General features: G+C 36.0%; 1 long non-coding RNA gene across 2 annotated transcripts; it reads left to right on the forward strand.

Annotated features, from left to right (window-relative positions):
- Positions 1–2961: 2961 nt before the first annotated feature.
- Positions 2962–11770, forward strand: LOC139117466 (uncharacterized). 2 transcript variants are annotated; one of them, XR_011548542.1, is made up of 5 exons: positions 2962–3062; positions 3959–4025; positions 4831–4964; positions 6164–6282; positions 6388–11770. It is a non-coding gene; the product is annotated as an uncharacterized lncRNA (long non-coding RNA). The 2 variants fall into 2 exon arrangements; XR_011548543.1 differs by lacking the exon at positions 4831–4964.
- The last annotated feature ends 6026 nt before the right edge of the window (positions 11771–17796 follow it).

Below are 17796 nucleotides of genomic sequence, written 5' to 3' on the forward strand. Positions count from 1 at the left end.
GTGTTCAATTGTGATTGATACATTGTGGTTAAATAACTATGAAAATGAATTTTCTTTTGCCATCATTTCCCGAGCCTATCATCCAAGTACATCAGTTAATATAATGACATTTTATTGAAAGTTTGTCGCAACAAATTCGACTGCACTGTCGCTTTTTAATTTTCATAACTGGGTTGACTGTATGAGCGTCGGTCATCTCACAGCGACCAACATCATGCCGCTCACTAAGTAATTTCATGTCCCAGGCTTTGGTAGTCCGTGTGGACTACCATTTCATGGGTTTTGGTAGCCCCAGGAAAAGTTGGTAGTCTGTGGACGCGGGACTACCGCTAAATTCGAGCCCTGTCAGGTATACCCATGAACCTAAAATTGTAACTTTGATTTACCACAATGTGCAAAAAAGACATTGACCTTAATCTCGTCAGACATCACTTCCTTTCGGGGAGAAAAAAAATCCATTTTTAAAGTGGGCGGGAAGAGTCTTAACAGTGGGCGGGGAGAACTGGCAGTGGCCGTGGGTACACTCATTGTGACAGTTTTCGGACGACCTCAGTTTTCGGACATTTAATGATATGCTGTTCGTTGTACTCACTTCTCTCCGTATTGATAGTGTTTTACAAGTCATGCTACCGCATATACCGCATTAAGTCAGGTGACGCTGCTGTCCCGTTTTGGATAGTTTGTTTTTCGGTAGAAGCTATTTCGGGCGCTGCAAACTTGGCGAAGTTAGCCACACCGTACGATACAAGGTGTCGAACGCAACACACACAGACAGCCCGTGTCCGATATCTAAGCGCTATACACGTCGAAATATAGTTGAGTCGTCCATGGATTAAACGTAACTAATTATTACGAAATATTTCCATATTGTTTTCTAACACATCGAAATTGAAAATCGGGGTTCGAAGTTTCAAAATATCAGTATTTAGGGACTGGACACAAATTACGGGGGGTGGGCCGGTGTTGTTGGGGGTGGGTCGCCATTTTTCGCGCAAGCATTTTTGAAGGGTCATAAAATTTTGTGCAAGCCTATGGGGGAGGGTCACCTTTTTTTATGCATCAAAGCTGAAATTGCATGTGCACGTATTAAAGAATATGGAATACTGAAAAAAGAAAACATACCTCCTGGCACTTTCATTTTCTGTCATTTCCATTTTCGTCGCACACTTCGGGCGCAACTTTAAGGGTATAACAAGCAATGTACAGATGATCCAAGCAGCCACATTGATTTAAGTTGTCATGATTTCTACTTATCCAACTCCTCTATTGTACATATAAACTGTCCCCTATAATGACGCTTTAAATAACAATTTGGGAGATCACTTATTTGATATCATTCTCCCATTGACAATACATTGGGTATAGGTCAGTGTCAAATGTTCATGAAGCTGTATGTATATTTTTCATTTTTTGAGGACATTGACAGAATACAAACTATTCAGAATAGTGCAAAATGTCATCAATAACACCTGGAAGCTTCAGGTCGAACAACTTTTGAATAACAATTTAGGATCAGATAACCTATGAGTTATTTGTAGTTTCCTCTTAGCCTACAATGTATAATGCGTAATGAATGGACATTTCAGTGAAATTCCAAAATCAAATTTCTTGCACAACCATGGACTTGAAACCACTCTAGTCTAATCATGAACATTAATACTAATAATTATGTACATAAATGCACAGATTTAACTAGTTTTGTATTGGAAAAAAAATATTAATAGTTTCATCATAGGCTGCCATGCATAGTGAATGGACATTTCAGTGAAATTCCAAAATCAAATTTCTTGCACAACCATAGACTTGAAACCACTGTAGTCTAGTCATGAACATTAATACTAATAATTAGGTGTACATAAATGCACAGATTTATCTAGTTTTGTATTTAAAAAAAAATATTCATAGTTTCATCATAGGCTGCCATGCATAGTGAATGGACATTTCAGTGAAATTCCAAAACAAATTTCTTGCACAACCATAGACTTGAAACCACTGTAGTCTAGTCATGAACATTAATACTAATAATTAGGTGTACATAAATGCACAGATTTACCTAGTTTTGTATTGGGAAAAAAATATTCATAGTTTCATCATAGGCTTGCCATGCATAGTGAATTGACATTATTGATGAAATCTAAAAATTACATTTTTTGTACATGCATGCGCTTTTTATCTGCCACTTCAAGCAAAGTACATTTACATGAATTATCACACACATATGATTTGATATTTTTTGGACAAAGCGTTATATTGGCCGCATTTTGCTTTCCTTTTGAGAGGGGACTTCAAAAGTATAGCAAGTGAGAAGGAGGTCTTGAACGGATTGCGGGTTTGTTTGGGGGGTATTGAGTAACAGGGGAGGGTCACTTATTTTCATGCACGGATAAGGGGGAGGGTCACTAATTTTTGTGCATGAACTTTTGAAGGGTCATTATTTTTGACGCAGCGGTGTTTCGAAAAACACCGCCCCCCCCCTTGTAATTTATGTCCAGTCCCATTGCCCCTATAATCATGTTCCAAATACGACGTCCGATTATTGCAATAGCAGTCCGATTACTACGCACTCAACATGGGTCAAAAATTTAGCAACTTTGACCCCTTAAATGCCACTTCTGTCGGTGTTAACAATTTGAGGATAAACACAACAAAGTTTCGAAAGGTATGATAATAAGATTTCGTAGTGCTCGTCATTTATGAAACGGCTTTGGGTGAAATTCACTACCCTGTCCGAAAACTGTCACACTGAGTGTACCGAAAATGGGTAAAGGGAGGGGAAAGCCTTGGTTTATAGAACTTCAGGGAAGATTAAGCTAACCTAGCTGATATGACTAAGAGAACAGCAATGTTCAAAGGTTGAAATGATAATGTTTTTGCTTGCACAGTTTTCATATTAATTGCCATACGCTGAATACAGTGATGACAGGGGTCAACGTTCCAGCACGCCCTCAACGGCGACATGATGAAAGTGGGACTTGGCTGGGCCGGATAGCGGCAAGTGCGCCGAAATATTCTCTGTACGACCAACCGTTCGGTGATGTCATGCGAAGACTTCGGTAATTTTGGTAAGTAGCTTTTAAAAATTTTTGTTCGACATGTATGTTATAGTTTCTCTGAGAAAGAATTTTGTAGATCTACAAGGACAATAAATTGTAAAGCAAGTTGCTCGTTGTGGACGTGATTTTCTCACTCATTTCCACTGGTCTGCGCAAGCGTGCAGTGGTGTCAGACAACTTCTACTACCAAGTACCATGTACAGTACATCATTTATATCGTAATTTTGCCATTTTTTCAATTAAGTTGGCAGAAGTGTTTACAGTGACTTTGTGTGTGAGACCATGTCTAGCGTCTGAGAAGGCAGGCGAGAGACAAAGTTGTCTATTCAAATGCGACTGGCCACATACAGGACACTGGACACTGTACATGTATGGTGAGGGACAGTACAGAGGTTAAGAGGTTATGAATACTAGTACTACATCACATTGCCTATAAATCAATTGACAAAAGTTCAGATGTCGTACAGGCTGTATAGTTGCCAAATACAGAAAAAAAACAATTACTGCATTGCACATATATTACTCTAACTACATGAATCTTCAGTGTTGTTGATGTACAGCTTGATGACAAGTTGAAACCTGCTGAATGAAGATCAGATCTTGTAAAAAGTTAAAACAATTGAAAACTAAAAACTCACATCGCATTTCATTGAACAGCTTCTCGTTGCATTCTTCAAAATACTGTGTAAAAGATTGAACATTAAACTGCCAAGACAGTCTGTATCAGTGAAAATTGTTATTGACATCACCCATGCACAAAGTACAAGGTAAGTCACATTTGCAGTGAGGCTTGTTTTAATATTTGTCTCTAAGTTGAGATTTGAAAATTTGAAATCCATTAAGTTCAATCTATTTCATGCCAATTGGTAATGTTCATTTTTCTTTCTCATGTCTTTCTCCTTTAGGGCTCAAAGTTTGGACTATTTTAGTACAGTGGGACACCAAAAGTTAAGTTGAACAAAACTCATCAAGGTAAGTCACATTTGCAGTAAGGCTTGTTTCAATGTTTATCTCAACCATTTTTCTAAAAAAAAATATACATGTAGTTCACAATAGAGACAAGAGGGTCATCACCATGTTAATTAAATCTCCATCATACTAGTCAAACATTTAACATTGCAAAGCCATACAGAAGAGAGAAATCCATGTTACATAACTTCCTTTTACCATGACAGAAACAAACTATATGTGCTATCATTTGGTTTGCATTTATCCAACTCTTCCTTTTGAGTTGTCAAGACATGCAATTAATTTATTTGAAATTTAATCCTTTGAGTGAATAAGTCAATATCTGTTGCCTTTATAAAATATAACCCAAACCAGCTTTTCTCAATTTTTTCCAAACATTTTGATAAAAATTTGTATCCAGTAAAAAGTTATGTCCAATTGTATGCAGAATGCTATACAATTGTTCAATGCCTTTTATACTGTAGTCTTCCGTCCACTCCCAAAAAAATGAGAAATCAGAAATAGAAGCGACACATGACTGACTAAAACATTTAATTTAAAATCCAATGTCTTTCAGTCAGTCTATCCCTCCTCTGTATACCTTAAACCGCAAGATGTATTAAAGATGAATACATGTACTCTCAAGGTGGTTTCCCATGTTGTATATGTGACAGTAGATCAGTCTGAGCATGTGTAAGGCTTACATCATTGCCATAGATTTTATGCAAATTTCAAATCAAGTCCCACAACCAAATTTGACAGACTTTATCGTTAACTGCCAAAGTTCCAAAATCTAGGTAAATTGTAACAAAGAGTGTTTTCTTCTTAGGGTTGACTTTTGGCAAACATGGACATGAGATGATCCGCCCAAAATCTGTAAATAGGGGTAAAATTATGAACTCAGGGTGCACTAAAGACCTTTGACTCCAAGGTTCATGAAGGTCAGCCCAGCCCCCTTTTCAGGTAAATAGCAGCTTGTCTCTTGTTAACTTAACTTCATTAGCATTACATGTGTCCAATTGTTCATCGAAAAGACGTGCTTCGTGTACATGTTAATTTGCGGGTTCCCGGTTGCTTCCCCGCATTAATAATTAAGTTTTCCAACATATTCTCAGCGCAGACAGCAAACCCAAAGAGCAAAGTGGTACATATATAATGCAGATTTCTGCTGTTGGTTTATGAGGTCTTAAGCAATGCTATGATAGATATGTCAAGCACCAGTACTTGTAATAAACAAATTAAGTGGTTGCCATCAGCGAAACTGTGCATGTGAGTACTGTAGCTGAAGGATACCCCATTCTCAGAACCTTGATATACACCTGACAGGAAATATTATTACTGAATAAGGTATGCAAAAAAGGGGACAGGACACAGTCCTTAGATTCACCACTGTCAGGAGTAACAGGTAGTGAAATTTTTCTCACCAAGTTTTACAAGTTATGGATTGTCATATGACCAGTAACACAAACATGTTGAGACTAAAAAATGAGACTTCTATAATAGCAGTGTTTTGGCTGATATTTTTGAAAGGATTTATTTCATAAGTACCTTTGAACTCAAAGGGCTAGAGATTGAAATACTGAATGTAAGCTTTGAAAGACATTCAAAGTGAAATGGGTAAACCTACAAAGGACTCGTTTCATTGAAAAGTATGCATAAGTTTGATACAGTAGAAGTTAAGACCACAGTTCATAAATATGCACATAATATAGAAATAGAAGTTAAGGCTGCAGTACACTATGTCCCACATGACACTTTAACAACTATAAGATCATCATCCTCCTATCCAAAATATTTTACAGACAATATTGCTATGACAATATGTGATATCAACAAAATTTACATGATATATTGATTACCCTAATTTTAAATTGAAATCTAGTGTTTATGTGGCGAATACATGGTTCTCAAAGCATAGCTTCTTGGCATTCATTGTCTAATTGGTGCTACTTTTTTCCTTCAAGCTGTAAATTGGATACAGTCTGTTCGTCCCTGATAAAGCTAATAATAATGCAGTGAAATATTTCATTCAAGGTGATTTTTGTAGCCAGTGCACCAATGTTAATCATTACGACACCAGTGGAACCAGTAGACCATGCACATTATATTTATTGAGGCCCTTTGAAATACTAAAATATTATCTCTGTTTTGAATTTCTACAGGTTACTACTGGTACATTGATGAGAATGGCAATATCTTTTTAGGAGTGTGAAACCATGAACCCTCACAGCAGGAGATATTAGAAAATGGCTCATTGATTCAAATTTATGCTATTATACTGGTATGTATAATTCATTATGTGTGTACACATGAGTTTCTTTCATCCCCTTTGATCCATTTGCAATAAGTTTTTCTCTAACAGCTCTTCTGGTTTGCCTTGTTTCAGATGGATTTTTGATGACTTTATAACACCATGTAACCTGACCAAGACTAAACCAGTATTTTATGGCTGCCTGGAGGTAATACTTGCTACCATTTGGAACGTGTCTGACACTACTGGAATGGAATACAGTAAGAGTGACAGTCAGTGCAAGTTATAATTCACTTTATGCTAACACACTATAGAAAAACAATGTTGAGGGTACAAGGTCAATCTTCATTTGGCAACACAACTGCATGCCAAGTGGCACAGAGGGAAACGTATGACAGAAGGGAAAAAATCTTACAAGTCACACTGGCAGGAACTAGCAGGACCTTCAAAGACCACAGCAACAATGCTGCGCATGGAAAGCCTCAATCCCAGCACCCAGCCATTGTACACTAAAACATTAATGCAAGAGTATGTTGTATGTTGGTTTTAAAGTTTAATGTTCAAGATATGATTTTGATTGCTCTCATGGAAATATAGTTTTACTGAAGAGTTAGCATAACACATATTATGACCTCCCAGTCCATATACTCATTAAATGTTAACATTTTTCAGTTTGAATACTTAAGTAGCCAAGTGCTTTCCATTAAGGCACTTTCATGATTTTATATAACCATCAGTGATAAGTTTTTTCAGCCATGAAAGAGTAAATGAAATTTTCTAACCTCAAAGTTGGTAGGGTAGCCATCTCCTGTGTTCTTGTTTTTGGAGAGCTAGTCTACCATTGAGCATTTCCTTGTCCTGGGCATTGTTTGATTTGCTGTCAATAGAGGTAAATGAGTAAAGAATTCTGCTTCCCAGTACACTGTGATTCAGGATACCTTCCACTGATTTGACTGGAAATTGGAATAACCATTACTGATTTTGTAAGAAGTATCTGTAATTGTTACTTCCTTACTGTGGTTCATGAACCACTATAGAATAGCTGTCCCTCTACACGTACACGGTATGACGTGGTAGATTATCAGCTGGTCATATAATGGTCATTTTAGCTGTTGATCCATCAGCAGCCACTGTTGATCCATATTCCATGGAAGACACTGATACAAAAGTAGGGTGATTGGTGATACCTTCAGCTGCTGCATTTAATCTGACCTTAGCAGGTGTTCTTGTTTTCTCCCAGTACCACGATGTGTAGTCAAATTTTCCTTTTGTGGTTCTTGCTTATTGCACTTGAATGTCATCAATTGTGTCTTTATAGTAGCTGTTACTGCTGTACTGGATATGTCCTGTTTTCTAATTCTTCTTGCCGAGGTACCACATTCTTTTTAACATTTTACTTTGGCACTGTAGGGGGATTGTCGGCACTCTTTGCTTTCAATGTTAGTTCCTATGCCACTTTTTATCAGCATTTTCTATACTGGTAGAGTCTTTGATGTCTTGTTGGATTTTATTTGCTTGATGGCTAAAATGGCAATATCTTCAAATCTTGGTTTGATTGACTTGTACATCAGCAAATAGAATTTAGCCATTTTTGGTGATACCTTTAATGGAGAAAGTTGATTTTGATTTTTTTCATCCAATATTCAGCAACGTACTGCGTTTGTTGAGCTTTCTTTTTCAGTTATTGATGATTGTGTATCCTGATATCATGCCAAGATCCCTTACATTAAACCACTCCATAATAGTATGAGTGGGAGGTAGTTATCCTTCAGGTCTTGAATATATGAGATGCTTTGTTATGGATTTCTTTTCTTGGCTAATAATGTTTTGTCTTCTTTGGTCAAATATGTTAGAGGTACTGACATTTTTTACCTTCTGACAATGTTGAAAATAGGGGGACTTTTCCCTGATGGTGGTGCCTGCATTTGTTACATATTTACCATCAGCAATTTCACAGCTGGTGATGTCAGGATGAACGTCTTCATCTTTTAAGTTTCGTCATCTTTTTTTAGGCTTCACCAAGCTTTCTTCCATTGGAGCTGTGCATCTTGGCTAGGTTGTTATGATTGTTATAAGGTAAACAAGTTCTGTTGCATTTTGCATCATATAAGTTGGTATATTCTGTAACAGTCAAGTGATGTATAACTGGAATTTTCTTCACAGCTTTTTCATGATATTTCTTTGCCAATTTTGACTGATGGCATGAATGAAATGAGCTGCATAGATATCTGTTTAACATCATGAAATAAGTGGGAATTACCCATTTACCACGTAGAAGAGCCCATTTCTTCAGCAAGTAATTTTTTTTACATCCTGAGCATTGAGAGCTAGCAGAAGAATAAGAGCTGCCCAGCTGGTCCATTTTTCTACCCTTTGTGGTGATACAAATTTCCCAAACTTTTTTGCTGTTCTGTGGAATTTCAAGAGGTAATAATCCTGGATGATATTGCGTGATATCACTTGTCGGCGTAATCTGCCAATGGAATAGATGGATTATGGGAAAGCAAGTGTAGCCCCTCGTTTGCTGTCACTGATGCATTGTAAAACGCAAAGAATCTTTTTCATGATGGTTCATTGGTGTCTCCACTACAGATCCAATTGCATATATATGTAGGAAAGCATTCTTTCTGTGGCTCAGCATGCTGTATAGAATCACCTGCTTTCGTTAAAGTTAACTACTTGTAGTGGCTGAAATAAATTTCTTGGATGTAACCACTTGTTTTTCCCACCTATTTCTTATTTCAGGTTATTCATCTTGTTGATAAGATCTTCATATTGAGCCTTAGATGTTGCAGTCCCCTTCAGACAAAATTTCCTGACACTCTTGTCACAATAACTGCCCAGGTCTGCAGCAAGTAGTTGATTACATCCTGAGCATTGATTGCAAGCAGGACAGCTTAGATAATAGCCCAGCTTAAGTCCATTTCTACTCTTTGTGGTGATATAAATTTCCCTCTTTTTGGTTGGTCTTTGGAATTTCATGAGGAAATGAATCATGGATGGTATTGAGTGGATGCACTAACTTGCTGGCACAATCTGCCAGTGGAATAGGTGAAAACAAGTATAATGCTTTGTTTGCTGTCACCAATGCATAGTAAAGGATCTCTTTCTTCATGATTAGTAGTGACTTTGCAATGCATCCTATGGCATCTATAAGTAGGAAAGCATTCTTTCTTTGGCACAATTTGATGCATAGAATCACTGTAAAGTTGACCACTTGCAATGGCTGAAAATGAATTTCTTGGATATAACCATTTATGTTTTTCCCACCTTTTTCTTCATTCAGATTATTCATATTGTTGATAAGATCTTCATATTGAGCCTTAGATGTTAATACAGTTCTCTTCAGATGAAATTTTCTGATACACTTGTTTTGATTTTACTTTCCAAAGATAACAGCTTCCTTATTAACTTTCCTGAGACAAGCAAGTCTGTATTCACTTGGACTCTGTTTGACAAGCCATTAACCAATTTCTGCTCTTTTTCCATGCCTGATATGATGAGATAACTTTGCCTTTTGGTGTTTGATAAAGCCATCACATACATTTGTATACCGGTAACTTCTACTAGGATAGGTCTTTTCCCTCTTGGTTGATTTATTATAGCAATGAAAGTCTGCGGGTGCTAGGTCAGGAGAGTATTGCGGGTGTGGAAAAGTTGAAGATGCAGTCATTCACTGTTGCCATGGCAATGACTGTCTTGTGGGGTGGAGCATTGTCCTGATGGATCAAGACACCTTTTTCTCAACTTTTCTCGTTTTTATTTTTTGATAGCCTCTTATAACTCCCTCAATAGGTTAGAATAGTACTTTCCATTTATAGTTTGTCCCGTTTCTAGGAAGTCATCTGATGAGTTGAAATAAATGCAAACCAAGCTTCATTGATCTTGAATAGCTCTTTCATAGTTAGGCTCAAAACTTTTCATCCAACCCTCATACTGCAGTCTGTAGGACACAGCGTGTTAATTTTATTCCCATCAGAACCATTACCTTTATATGACTTCTAAAAAGACAGAGATAAAAACACTTTGCATCAATTCAATATTTTTTTCATAAGCTTGTACATTTACTTCAAATATAACGCACCTGTTCAACAGAGTGAGGGAAATGAATTTATCCATATATCCCTCTACAAATGCATAGAAGCCCTGCTAATCGTTCATTGCCTGTCAACAGTGTACAGCTGACACTGTTGAACTGCAGTTCCCATCACTACTTGAAAACCCTGGGTTAAAGCCTTCCAAGGGACTTGTGTATTTAAAATAAATGTAAAAGATAAGTCTTTACCATTCCTAAACCAAATATACTGTTGAACAGGCAATTCCCATCACCTCTTGTAAACCTTGGGTAGAAGCCATCCAAGGGACTTGTGTATTTAAAATAAATGTAAAAAAATAAGTTTTTACCATTCATAAACCAAATCTCAAAACTAAAAGTGAAACAAATTAACATACATACTTGAAATCAATTACAAAAACACACATACATCATTATTTGAGATTGAGTACATTCGAAGGACATATACTGCTACAAAATGTTGTTAACAATAATGTACGCATTAGTAATGTCTGTAGTAATTGGTCATTCAAAGTAATAAATCATAATAAAATACATTTTTGCAAAATACTTGCTTTGAGATGTGGAAACCCACCATTGTTATCCAAAAGGTCACTCAATTAACCTACATAGAATAAAAATTAGTTTGTGCTTTTAAAAAGAATTGAAATTGACAAAGACTACTGTACCCATAATTCCACATTAGAAATAAACTGAATCAGATGAGAAAAAATTGTTGCATAAAAATAGGGTATTTATTAATAATATACAGTACGTTGAATCGCATGATTGTCTTCTTCCTTCACTGTCCTTTGTTGACAAATTCTAATGGCCAAGTATTACAGGTCTTTTGTGCTCTTGCAATATCTATAGCATTTTGAAGACACGTTTGTGATAATGATTTCATGTCTCTGTAGGGTGGATTGATGGTCTGTATGGAAATGAGATATATTGATGACATTTATGTACATAGTAATGTAGTAAAATCATAGATGCAAAAGAAATAATTTATGCCACTGAAACAATGCCCTACATATTTTACAATGTCATCCACAATCTTGTCATTATGCAGAGCAGAAGATTACGGGGGGAAGTAAAATGGGATATTTGTCACAACTTGTTTCCATTTCACATTGCAGGTTAAATATAAGTAAATTTGCTTTCATCCCTGAGACTATTAATGCACCGTGTAATTACATTTCTGTCCATATATTTTCAACTAATACTACTTTTAAGACAATTGTGTCAAGACAATTTTATTCTTTGAGTCCATTCTTTGTATACATACTGAACATACTGTATTTTCAAATTCTTTCTGTTTATTTTGATTTTGTGTGTTGCTGTTGTACTGTTTGTCTTTTTGTATTCTGTTTCTTTTCTTGGAGTCTGTCCTTGGGCCTTTGAGCCTGTTTACGTGTCAAATAAATAAATAAATAAAATAAATGAATAAATTTTGCTCCAGAAGTTCTTCATCATTCAGTATTCAGATGCATTGCTTTAACACATGCATTGACAAATCAGTGTCATCTGCAGAGAAGTTCTGCAGTTTTCAGAATCTGCCTTTCAGATGCCTGCTCAGTGGTGTTTCTGGCCCTGCGTTGATCTGAGTGTTGAAAATCCCCTGCTGAATAGTCAGGTTGCCATAATCTCTGACAGATATTATCAGATATGTTGACAAAGGGTATGCATTGTCTCCAACAAGATGACTGTCAGTGGTGGAAATAATATTCTGAGCTCTGTATATTTGAGAATTCCTGCAGACCCTTTCATCATGGCTGTTACCTAACCAGCCTGCATAGAGCTCTGTGAATTGAAAGCAGAGTTGTGTAACATACTGCCTGCAAAATGATAGAGTGAAACTTCTTCCTGTTGTTATAGGAATCATGTTACAAATTCAGTGTTTCAATTCTGATGTGAGCCCCATCAACAGCTCCAATTAAGGACTGAAGATATAAGGTGTTGCATGTCCTCCTTTTTTGTTTCAGTTGGATTTCCATATTCATGTTTAGTGTATTTTCATAGAATAAATATCAGTGTGTTTCTCAAAAGTCATAGCAGCATCTGTTTGATAATTTCTTGCTGCTAAACATACTTGTATCACAGCAATGCATTTGCACAGGTTGAGTTTTAATGTTTTCCTGAAGAGTCATAACGGTATCTTGTATGATAATTGTCTTTGATGTTTCTTGCCACCAAATATACTGTCAAATATACCTATACTTGTATATTTAAGTACAGTATTTTCAATGTATATATATGTATATATATATATATATATATATATATATATATATATATATATATATATATATATATATATATATATATATATATATATATAATAACGGTATATTGTAGTTTCAAATTCTTTTTTGTTTATACTTGTTCTTGCCATTGCTATTTGTACTGTTTGTTTGTTTGTATTATATTTATTTTCTCTGAGTCTGTTATTGGGTTTTAAGCCTGTAGACTTTTCAAATAGAAAAATGAATGTATGAATTTTAATAAATAAATGCATTCATCAAATTTCATTGTTTTGTTTTATGTTTCAAGCTGTCAATTATTTATACACTGAATGTGTATTTATCATTGCTGTATTCTTCCTGTTTTCTCTGTGATAAATACTGATTTTACAAATGGGTTATTACCCATAATGCAAGTGTATGGTCTTATTCGTATTGATAAATTATTTTATACTTTTTTACTTTCTAAAGAACTCTGCATTTATAATCAACACTCATTTTTGAGCACTGTTCACATTTTCTGCCGCACAAATTTTATGTTTGAGTGGCATACAAACATTACCATACTGTAACATTTAGTTAGGGTCATGTAAATTACTGATTAGCTGTCAGTGTTTGGATTTTTGTTTTTTTCTCAGTTATAGAAATCCCAAATCCCAATAGAATATATATTTCTGAAAGCCCTGATAATGAGAAATCCAACCGAGCACAGTACACAAACGTTTTGCTGAACCTTCCAAAAATCGGTTTCCCTCCCTTTAGCAAACACACTGCAAGATTTCCGGTTGAATTTTATGCATTGACAAGCTTTGGCAATATCCTTTCAAATCTGAAAGTCTACTTTGTATATACATGTAGCTACTTTAAGATGTGGCAGTGCGCACCTTTTTCCCCTTGAGAACTGATCTACATGAATGTCAACGGCAAGAAAAGAAGATTGTGAAGGCTATTGATAAGCATTTTGTAAAGCAGACTTGCATGCCCTCTAGTGACAGATTGTGTTTCATGTTGTGGGTAAAAAGACACCTTTGAACACAAGTGTAAACGGAACAGCCATTTCTGTGCTTTTTATTGTTGTAATCAAAGTAAGGTCAAGTATAAGACATGTAATTTTGTCATCTAAGTGTGTGAATGACATTTTAGAGCCATTAGCTGGCTATTTGAACAGTCTATTTGCCATACTATATATTATTGCCTGAATACATGGGTTTATGTGCCCGAGAGCAGGTGACAATTTGCCCGACGCCAGGAGGGCAAATTGTCTCCTGCTGCGAGGGCACAAAAACCCATGTATTCAGGCAATAATATTTTTATTACATGCCTCTTCACAGTTAATGCTAAATAACATTTAGTTACATGCAGTGCAATTTCAAATAATTTTACCACTATCGACCTGCATAAAACTGATATTAACGAAAATCAAAAGAGTAGTGCGCGCATGGATATTTTATATCTAGCGTTAAGCGTCTACTTTGACGTCGAAAACGTCGAGAGGGCTTCACTGGACCGGGTAACCATGGAAAACCGGTCAGTACATCGTTCACCGGCCAGCTAACTTCCCGGATGTTCCTATTCAAATCAATGCACTTATTTGCACTCACATCGAGGCATGTAATACATAGTACTACTTTATTGCTGTAAAGCAGCATTGGTGCTCTTTTCAAACTACTTAAAATGATCATACTCTAATGTTCATGTATGTTTGCATTTGGTATGCATTCTGTCATACTTTAACTACAAAATAAAGAGAACTTGGTGATGAAAATCTCATGAATTTGGTGCCTAATTGTTAGGGAGCCATAATTATGTACGGCGGGGAGAATCTGAAGGGGTAACTCAAAAAATTGAAAGCTGCAAGAGGGTAGGACAAAAATATGGAGAGAAAGAAGGGAGTTACTCAATTTTTGGTGCAAAATGAATTGAAACACCTCTCAGATTGCACCATTTCACACATCAGTTTCTCAAAATGTTCCATACAAGAGAGGGGACAACTCTTCTCTGACACTGTCCCCTCAGCCTCCCACGTGTCCTCCCCACCCACTGTATTTTCAAATTCTGCCCTGTTAGATATCCTAGTGAAAACCCTGTCACAATACCCATCCAAATTAAACAATATTATATGGTTGGATACTGGTTAAAGCGTGAGCTATTATATCTACATTTTTTTGCAACTTTATAGATTTCATTTTGTTAGTTTCACCTTTTTCAACCGTCATGAGATAACCAATGATAATCCAGCAGGGTACACCAGGATTTGAAAGGTCTTTAATATTTCTGTATTTTTGTAAATTTTACAAATGCATATATTGATATTTAACTTATCTAAGGGGGTCAGTCAAAATTTCTTTGTTAGAGAGGGGCCTTTACTCGACGTTACTCGAAATTTCAGTGTTTTTGATGAAATTCCTCTGAACCCCCAGGCCGTAAATACTGACAGCTCCCTTAGCACATCATTTGCATATTAGGATGTATGCCTGCATGCATACCAGTTGTACTAGCAAATGTGTACTACCTTATGTGCAGATCAAATTGGAGATTTATACTTGATTGATACATGTACACTGTTTGTACATCAGCAAGCATGTTGTGTACATTATTGATAAAAAGATAGATATATCATGCAGTTGCTTTCATTCCGAACAAGTGCTATGTACATCCTATACCAAGCACATTTTGCATACATCATACATGTACGTAATATAAGTGCACATTCACTGTATACAAATATAAGCTTACATATGATATACATTTGATTTACTTCATTTTGGTTCGGGTACGCATTGATAAACCCCTTAAGTGTCAAAGTCAATTTTTGTCGCGTTTAAAAATATAACAGAGACAATGCTTTTCAGATCAAGACATTTTCTTCCCAAATTTTCCCAACATTTTGATCAAAAACTGAAGTCAATGAAAGGTCATGACCAGTTGGTCCAAATTTATCATAATAATTATGAAAAAATCTTATAAATTGGTGAAATGTTGCAATAAAACTTGTGGGAAAGTATTTTTTTAAAGGTTTTTAATAAAGTATTTCCGATGTCAGTAATTCTGTACTTTGTTCACCATTTTGACGTCATTCGATGGGAGTAATTTCGTTAGCGTACAGACGCCGCACTCATAGTCCTTTTCGTTGTTCAGTGGACAACCTGACTTTAAATAAACTGATTTTTAAATGATAGACACCTATTTAATTGGATCATCAATTATAATCCCCGCTAAACTACCTACTTGAGAGTTTAGGCAACTCAATGGAGAAGCCAGGGATAAAGCACAAGCAATGGTTTTCGCCTTTGTAAGTTCTCAGGTTGTGAATACGAGACTCATATCATGTAATTTTCTGATTTCTAAAACTGGAGTGCGGAGAGATAGGTAAAAGGAGTAACTTTGAATCCCACTTGGAGGCACAATGAAGGGTTCAAGGACTACTGGCCGACGGACAAGCCTGGAAAAAAACCACAAAACCTGATGGCCAATCCCTGTACTGAGTGATGTTAATGTTTCACAACATTTACCAGGTAATAGTTAAAATGCGAAAACAAAGATACATGTCACGAACCAAAGCGATTTCATTATCTCTTCATTATAAAAACTGAAATGCAGATCTTCAGATAGAATATTGAAGAAAGGCATCCAGTCTAATTTGTAGCTGTTACTACTTGCATATATAGGCAAAATAACAAGCTAGCGGATGTTTTGATAGGTTTTTTCTACGATTAATTACCATGACTGTAATTTATAATGTAAAGGGCCAGTAATGCTAACTTTTGATGATTTTTTTCACTATTTTTGTTTTTAATATCAACCATAATTTATTGTTCCTCTCCCAAAAGCATGTTGGGATACACGGTATTCAGCTTGTCAACTCTGCCTGTAAGTGTGTAAATTACATTGTTATTGTTGACAAGTAAATTCTCGTCCTAACTAGTATTCAAACGTAAAAAATAACAATGAATTTTAATTTTTGCACATATAGATGCTATGTTGACAGGTTAAACAGTGAATGTTTCAACATTATTTTGGGTGTAGAATAACAACATGCAACTGACATACAAAATAAAAATTATGAAAATTATGAATTTTGAAGTTAGCATTACCGGCTCTTTAAATCATAAGTGTCTGTGACTAATAAATCTCTCGTTGAAATGTTTCATAATTTTCATTCAGTTCTGGAGATTGAGGCGAAAATGTTGGCGCTGGCACGAGAGTATAGTGCTGTGTAAATCAGGTCGATGTTAGCTTAATGTGACAGCCAATGCTGCCAACCTTCGATGGTAGAAATAAATCCTTTCCGAGAATATAAAGTCATATTTTCATCAAGCATTCACGCTGTACCGTATCAACGCCTAAATCTTATCAATCACTTGCAACAAGTAAAATGCGGAGCACAGATCGATATGGAATATCGAATGCTATCAACACGCGTACGGGTATTGATAATATTCAATACTTGACAATCATAAATGCGACGGCTAGGCGATATTAATGCCGGTGGATAGTAAAAGCCCTGAAGCAAATTCGAAGTGATTTATGAATCTTTCATAAATGCACTGAGCAGCAGACCAAATTGATGACGGTTCTTAATTAAGATATTGTTTTCATCTGTTCGAAGCAGATACATACATGCCGTGATTTTATATACGAGATAATTTATCTCAGTGGAACTGTTAATAACTCCATAGAGCCTCAAGCGAAAAACATACAAACAGGCCCTTACCGACGGGATGTCGTGTTTCCAATTTAAAAATGCTCTAAATATCCTGAAATGCTGCTGTCTAATGAGGGACATTATTAAGTAAATGATTCGTAAAGTGCTCCGATTCAGTCTCCGATTTCTGCCAGACTGTTAACCGTAAGATATGACGGAATAAGATATCGAGAAAGCGTATCCGGTGCCTGTACCTGTCCGATAGAAAGAATCTCTTTTTCTACAAAATCCGTGATTTTACGTATTTTTGTATTCTAAGAATTATACTGTGTGGGATGTCACTGCCTTGTGGGGCTGTAAACTATTTCAATGAAGTTGCTATGTTGATTCATGTACATACATACATACATACATACATACATACATACATACATACATACATTACATACATTACATACATACATTGCATACATTGCATACATACATTGCATACATACATACATACATTGCATACATACATTGCATACATACATACATACATACATACATACATACATTGCATACAAGAGAATAAAGATAGCTGGTGATTGCAAATCTCCGTC

Source organism: Ptychodera flava, chromosome 18 (assembly GCF_041260155.1).
Source record: "Ptychodera flava strain L36383 chromosome 18, AS_Pfla_20210202, whole genome shotgun sequence".
NCBI classification, from domain to species: domain Eukaryota; kingdom Metazoa; phylum Hemichordata; class Enteropneusta; family Ptychoderidae; genus Ptychodera; species Ptychodera flava.